The sequence below is a fragment of the Adiantum capillus-veneris genome, chromosome 29 (assembly GCF_014529385.1).
Source record: "Adiantum capillus-veneris isolate H3 chromosome 29, ASM1452938v2, whole genome shotgun sequence".
Classification (NCBI taxonomy): Eukaryota; Viridiplantae; Streptophyta; class Polypodiopsida; order Polypodiales; family Pteridaceae; genus Adiantum; species Adiantum capillus-veneris.
The window spans coordinates 84,414,999-84,422,360 of NC_140959.1; positions in this window are offsets into that span (position 1 = coordinate 84,414,999).

Sequence of the window (7,362 nt, forward strand, 5' to 3'; positions counted from 1 at the left end):
TCTAAACAGGGATGTACATTATTGGTGTAAAACATGCAAGGATTGTCAAGTGGTCAGTGATCGCGCATTAACCTATGAGCCACAGACTCCTATCATCTCATATGGTCCATTTGAGAAATGGGGAATAGATGCAATCGGTCCTTTACCAAGGGCCCAATCAGGTAAATTGCACATTATAGTGGGTGTAGACTACATGACTCGATGGGCAGAAGCAACAGCCCCACCATCCGCATTACAGCCCAAGAGGTAGCAAAGTTCATTTTTGAGCACATCTGTTGCCATTTTGGCACTCCTCTAGAGATAATATCAGACAAGGGACCAGGTTTCAGAGGCGATCTAGTAGGAGAACTGATGAGAAAGTTAGGCATCACACGTCGACATTCCGCACCATACTATCCATAGTGTAATGGCCTAGTAGAAAAGGTAAACGGAATGATTTGCAAAATCATCACAAAGCAGGTGAACAATCACACAGGAGACTGGGATAAACATCTCATGGCAGCTCTATGGGCCTACCGAACGATGTTTTGAACATCATTAGGTTTCACCCCTTTCCATCTAGTTTACAGAAAGGAGGCAATTCTACCCATTGAGGTACAGATAGCCAGCTTACGAGTCTTGGCTAGCCAGATACAACACCCAATTGTAAATCTCCGAAACCACATCCTGGATCTGGAGAGGCTCCAACTAGATAGGGAAGAAGCAATCAATCACTATGCAGTGTAGGCAGAACGACGCCGGCTCACCTTCAATCGAGGGCTTAAAGAAAAGGGCCTGGAAAAGGGTATGTTAGTGCTGAGATACGACAACAGATTCGACATCAGGAAATACAAGAAATTTCAACCCAGATGGGAAGGACCATTCATTGTCAAAAGGCGCTATGACAACGACAACTATAAGCTGATGGAAGCAGATGGGAGAATTCACAAGACTAGAGTCGATGGATGGATGCTAAAAAGGTATTTTCTTAGGTTTGATCTAGAGTTTATGCTAGACATTCCAGAAGAGGGAGAACCCTCTAGGTCCACAACTAAAGATGCAGAGGAAGGGCTAGAAGCATGAATTCCTCCAGCCAGATGGGAGAGCTAATGACAGCCGGTTTTCAAAACCGCAACCGCGAGAAACACACCCTAAGGAAGGGAGGCCATAATTCCAAAGAAGAAAAAAAAAACAAAAATAAGCTCTTTACCATCCCCCCCCCTCTTAACCACTAGCGGGGCGCCGCCAGTTTGGCCACACCCCTCCATTATCGCCAGAAGATGGACTCACTCTCTCTCCTACTGCTCGGCTCCACCAATATTCTCTCTCTCCTACCCCTCCATTATCGCCAGAAGATGGACTCACTCTCTCTCCTACTGCTCGGCTCCACCAATATTCTCTCTCTCCTACTCTGCCGCTGCATCACCCGGCCTGGTGGGCGCATGAGACACCTATGCCTCTGTCACACCCTCCGACAGTCCGCCACAGCTACTGTATATTCTCCCTCTCTCTCTTCCAAATATTCTTTCTCTCTCTACCTTTGCTCGTCCACACCCTCCAACGGGCCGCCTATCCCCAATTTTTCCCCTCGTCCACATTCCACTGGCCTTACTACCCCCCCCCCCCCCCCCCCCCCCCCCCCTGTTTTCTTCCTGGCGGACCACTGGCCTCACCCCCTCTCCCCTATCATCACTAAACTCTAGATCTCTCTCTCTCTCTTGGAAGCGGTCCCACAGGCCTTAGAGGATTTCCCCCCCCCTCTCTCTCTCTCTCTATCCACTCTCTCCCTCTCTCTCTATATTTTCTCTCTCCCACCCCCATCCTCTCACCCCCCCTCACCACCTCACACCTCTCCTCACACTCTCGTGTCCCATGGCAGGAACCACCGCTAGGCATAAACTCTCTCTCTCTCTCTCTCTCTCTCTCTCTCTCTCTCTCTCTCTCTCTCTCTCTCTCTCTCTCGCTATATATATATATATATATATATATATATATATATATATATATATATATATATATATATATATATATATATATATATATATATATATATATATATATATATATCCCATCCCCTCCCCTCTCGTTGACCAATCACCACCCCCCCCCCTCAATTTTCGACGCCCCCTCAATTTTCAACCCCTTGTCGCCCGTCTCTTCCCCTTGCCCGCGCTGTGCGATGTACACCACACCACCCCAATTCCCCTTCCCCTATCCTCCCTCCCCCCCCCCCCCCCCCCCCCCCCCCCCCCCCCTTGCTCGTGTTGCTCATTCACCACCGCAGGCGGCCCCGCTCCATTGTCCACACCTGCGCTGCATACCTGCGCCGTACGCCGCACACTCTCGCTCACACACACACACACACACACACACACACACACACACACACACACACACACACACACACACACACACACACACACACACACAACCCTCTCACCCCATTCTTGCCCCCCCGCCTCTGCCGCAGCAGGTCTGAATTTACAGAAAAAAAAACAATATAGTATATATATTGTTATATATATAATACCCCACCCCCCCGTTCCCACGAACGCTCGCGTACACATATCTATACATATACACATTCACACACGACCACACACGCATAAACGGTCACACATGAGAAAAAATACCAAAAAAACCAGAGGACTTTACGACAACGACACCATCAACAAAGGAGGACGACCCGAATCACGCGACACCAACAACAAAAAGAACAAAGGCGTTGAAGGCATACCCCGGCCGATCCCGAAAAGACGTACGCACTACACTGACGTACCAGCAAGCGGCCAATCATCGGCATCACGCAACTACGACACCATTTTCAGTAAACCATAGGTCATTATCATCATCATTTTTCAAGTTTTCACCCAAGCCTTGTAAATTCCCAATTTGTAATTTCCCTCTCTCTAGGTGATGGTCACAAAGGCCCACCTAGAGGTTTTCATTTTTAATAAACTCCCAAGACAAAGCAAGGGTCAACCACACTGGGCCCACCGTCTTGCTTTGTTTCCCCGATTAGCTTACCCTAATCAAATTGGGATTAACCTAATCCAAGCAGCCAACACCTATAAAAGGGCACTGAGAGGTCACTATCGGGGGCAGTTCATGAGAGGTCAGCACTTGGTAGAGTTTTAGTGGGAGGAATTGACACTATTGGCATCACAGGGAGGGGACTTGTGCGATGGTTTGTTTTGGGAATTGCACCATGTGAAGGGAGCTATGTCCACCTCTCGACTCCAATGGTCAGTGCGCATACACATACATTCTTGGTAGAAAGTATCACATCATCGAGTCGTCTCTAGAGAACACACCAAGTAGATTCACCATCTCTGCTCCCTATCTCCCTATCACCACAGTGTGTCACCTCGCCGGAAAGAAGGTCATTCTAAATACTGCAATAAATAATTCTCCCTCACACCCCTGAGGGTTTTCATCATTTGTCAATGCTCTCTCTGTGTGTGTGTGTGTGTGTGTGTGTGTGTGAGTGTGTGTAAGTTTGCGGTGTTCACATCACCGTGGTCTGCGTCCTAGCCGCTCAAAGCTAGGTGGTGCCCCTTGTTCGCTTTACCGTGACCGGCTCGAGGCGTGTATCGGCTTCCGACGTTTTAGAGGCTGTCGGGGTCCGGGTATCGCTTTGCTCCCGTCAACGAAAGTCTGTATTTACATCAAAAACCCTGACGTGATAGACAAATAGGGGTTAGAAGTAAACACTATAATTCCAGATATGGCCGCAAAATAAGGAGCACCCACTTTAGACTTCGAGGGATACGATCAAGTTGATTTGAAGCCTTTGAAACGGTTTAGTGCGGATAATCCTAGGATCGGAGTTTATTGTTGGGAGGATAGAAGTGTGAAAGATCTTTTGTGGACTTCGCATGCCAAATCAAGACAATTAACGCCCATGAATAACAACAAATTTGTTATGATGACTCCTGAAGAGGTAGAACAAACCAAATACCAAGGGTATTCCATAAGGGATTGGAGATTGGGACAAGGACCAGAAACTATTTCAAGAGATGAATACCGTGAGAGATCTTCAGAGAGTAATGTTAAGAAATTAGAAATCACCTCATCACAAAGAAAACCAGGTGACACTAAAGCCAGTCCAGGGCTACAGGAGTCACTATTTCCAACAAACTGGTTTGAAGGACTCGGAATAGGACCAACTGCCAGAAGAACGGGAGTTGAACCAAATAGACGTATCAGACCAGCTGATTTTCAACAATGGATCAAAAAATACAATGGATCAGGGGATCCATACGACCACTTAGCAAGCTTTAAGCAAGTGCTAAGAGCAGAACACATATTCCATTTTCATACTCAATTTGAGGGGTTTGCAATGACATAAGAAGGAAAAGCATTAACATGGTTCCAAGATATTCCACCAAGGTCAATCATGGACTTGAACACATTAGCTCAAGGACTTGTAGCTGCTTGTTCCAAAACGGGGATCAAACACAATACGGTGGCTCAAATCTACAGCTTTAAATAGAAACAAGGTGAGTCTGTTAGGGATTGTGCAACTTGAATCAAAAAATACATTGCCAAATGCCCAGAGCTAGAGATACCTGCAGAAGAACGACTAGTATCATTGTTTCTAGAGGGATTTCTCAACAAAGAACTTCATGCTATACTGTATAGCAAGAAGTATACAACCCTAGAAGAGTGTGTGTCAGATGCTATTGACTTAGGATACAATTGTGATATTTTCAATGAAGAAGATGCCCCTAAGGATAACCAAAGTGAGAGAACAACATCCACTAAACTAGCTGAAGTGAAAACGGCTGCTGCAGCACCACTTTCAACCATAGAAGACATGCTCAAAAGGATTAAGGACATGATGAATAACATGCAAAAAGCACCTATGAGGGGCCCAGGGAAAGGGATACCTCAACAGGGACAACCAATTAGACCGCAAAAATGGTGTGCAATCGAGGATAAATGGTCCAACCATGAAACCTATGAGTGCTACTATCGACCAAAGTATGATGGGAATGTTCAGCATGTACCCATGAGGCAACAAGGACAACCCATGTGTAAGGTCTCTGACCCCGACCAAAAAGAGCACCATGTACCATGTAATGATCATTATGGAAAAAAAAACTATTTTTAGCAGTTTTTTGAATTCTGTTAGTGCCATGATGTTTAGAATGTTTTAAAGCTCCCAAATGTGAATTAAAATAATTTTTGCAAAAAAATTCCAAAAATAGTAAGTTTTTGGGCACCCGATCTATCTAGTTTTGATCGTCTCGAAAAACTGCACCTGTACCCCGAAATTGAAAAAAATGCATTTTCGGACCCCGAGAGCTGCTAAATATGACAGGTACTCAGGCCAATACGCCTTAGTTAGAGCTCCGTATAGCAATTTAAGGCATCAAAATCCGACTCGTATGACCCGTTTTCGCCTAAAATCAATTTTTCCAAAAATTGAGCGGGGAGGCATCGGAGCTCGGAACTATGTGGGAACAGGTCCCAGGCCACTCCAGATCAGTTTTAGCAGCTAGGGGGTGCCTTTTGTCCTTGTGGGAGTCCTGGGAAAGCTGCCAAGCCAGTAACTAAGTCTCAAAGCTAGTTAACCTAGCCAACCTGACACTTGGTGGGTAGGGAACTAGACTTGCCATGCTTAACTGGAGAAGCTCCTACATGCATTTAGCAACCCAGGTCGATTTTCAGCTTGAGGAGGCCTATTTAAAGGCCAGTGCACACACACACACAGGCTCACACACACACCTAGTGCACACACACACACACCTACACACACCTTGGGGAGGTGCTGCCGGTACACACATCCTTTGAAGGAGAAGCAAGGAGGGAGGTGCTATCGAATTCTCGCCTCAAGAAGCTCGATTAAATCAGAGAATCGAGAGGATTATCATCCTTAATCACGGTAACCACGGTTTAATTAATGCTTTCTACAAATCCTTTTCATTACCATCTAAATTCCTCGTCTATTATGCTTATTCCTAGTCGTAATTCTCTATAGTTACTCTCTAATTTCTCTTTAACCATATTCTATTATGTAATCTCACACCATAGCTGAATTATCAGCCATTCATCATCCTTAATTAGTGATTAATGCATGATTAATAGAATTTTCTTTCTCTAGGTAGCATAGTGATTAATCCATAAGCCGGTAAATGTGTAGATTGATGAAAATCACTTTTTTATTAACAATGTAGATAAATTAGATCCATTCTCTTATGCATTAAGATGTAATTAAGATAAAATTAAAGCCGTCATTAAGTCTCTAAGAGTTAATTTTTCTCACACCTATGCATGAGGTGAACCTGCATCCTCTAATTGCTAGGAAGAGATTAATTATGTTGATTCATCTTTCTGGTAATTCTATTAATGAGACCTTATTATTCTTAATCATCTAAGTCGAGTAATTATCCTTAGAGGCGGTTCCTATAGGAATATGCATCATCCATAATGATTGCTATATGGAAAAATCTAAACCCCTCATGTAGCAGGCATTGTTGATGTTGCTAATCTATCATTTGGCTTGTTATGACGCTTGCGGACATAAGCTCTTTTCTCCAAGCTAATTATTTAAAGTAGTGAGTTTAAAATGGCCCCGGTTAAGAGGACTCTCTTTGGTGGAGCCCACGACCACGAGGCAGGAACGAGCAATGTGAACGGAAAGGGGAAATCTCCCTTGGATGACCAAGCGCCGGCCATCTCACCGGCCATTGACGAGCAAATGGAAGAGGTAGGTCACTAAATTTTATTCAAGTTGTTTAATTAACATTGCATACGATTAGCTAGGAAACGAACACATCCCGGAACATGTTGGAGAAATCCAACATAAACAACGACATTTGAATTCATTTGTTTACTAAATTTTAAAGTAGGAAAGAATTGGTTGACGGATATACTGTTTGCAATAGGAAAGAATGTATGTAGGGAAAATTTAGCTCAGCATGTTCATTCTACTTCCAATGTTGAACTAGTCCTGACCCCCCTATTGATCACACAGGGGGCGGCTCGCGAAGATATCGCAGTAGCTAGAGTTACTAGCTTAGGGCCTTACCCACGACTTGCTTTCTATGCAGTGGGAACCCACGTCTTGCTTTCTATGCGGTGGGAGTGTCCATGTCGTGCTTTTTATGCGGTGGACAAACCTAGTTGTATGGGCAGGGAGGAGTAAACTCTCGCTGGAGGAGGGATGTTGTACCTCCAGAACATTGGAATTTTAATGAATAAGTTTGAGTAGAATTTTTACTAAAAATTCTGTCTTGGTGCCGATTTGCAATACTGTTTGAAGGGTTGTCTTAACGAACACTATGATTTGGAATATAATCAAGGAATCTTTATGTTGAACAACCAATGTGGTAGTAAATAGGACACACAAGGAAGTGTGAGTGTGGGGGTGGAAAG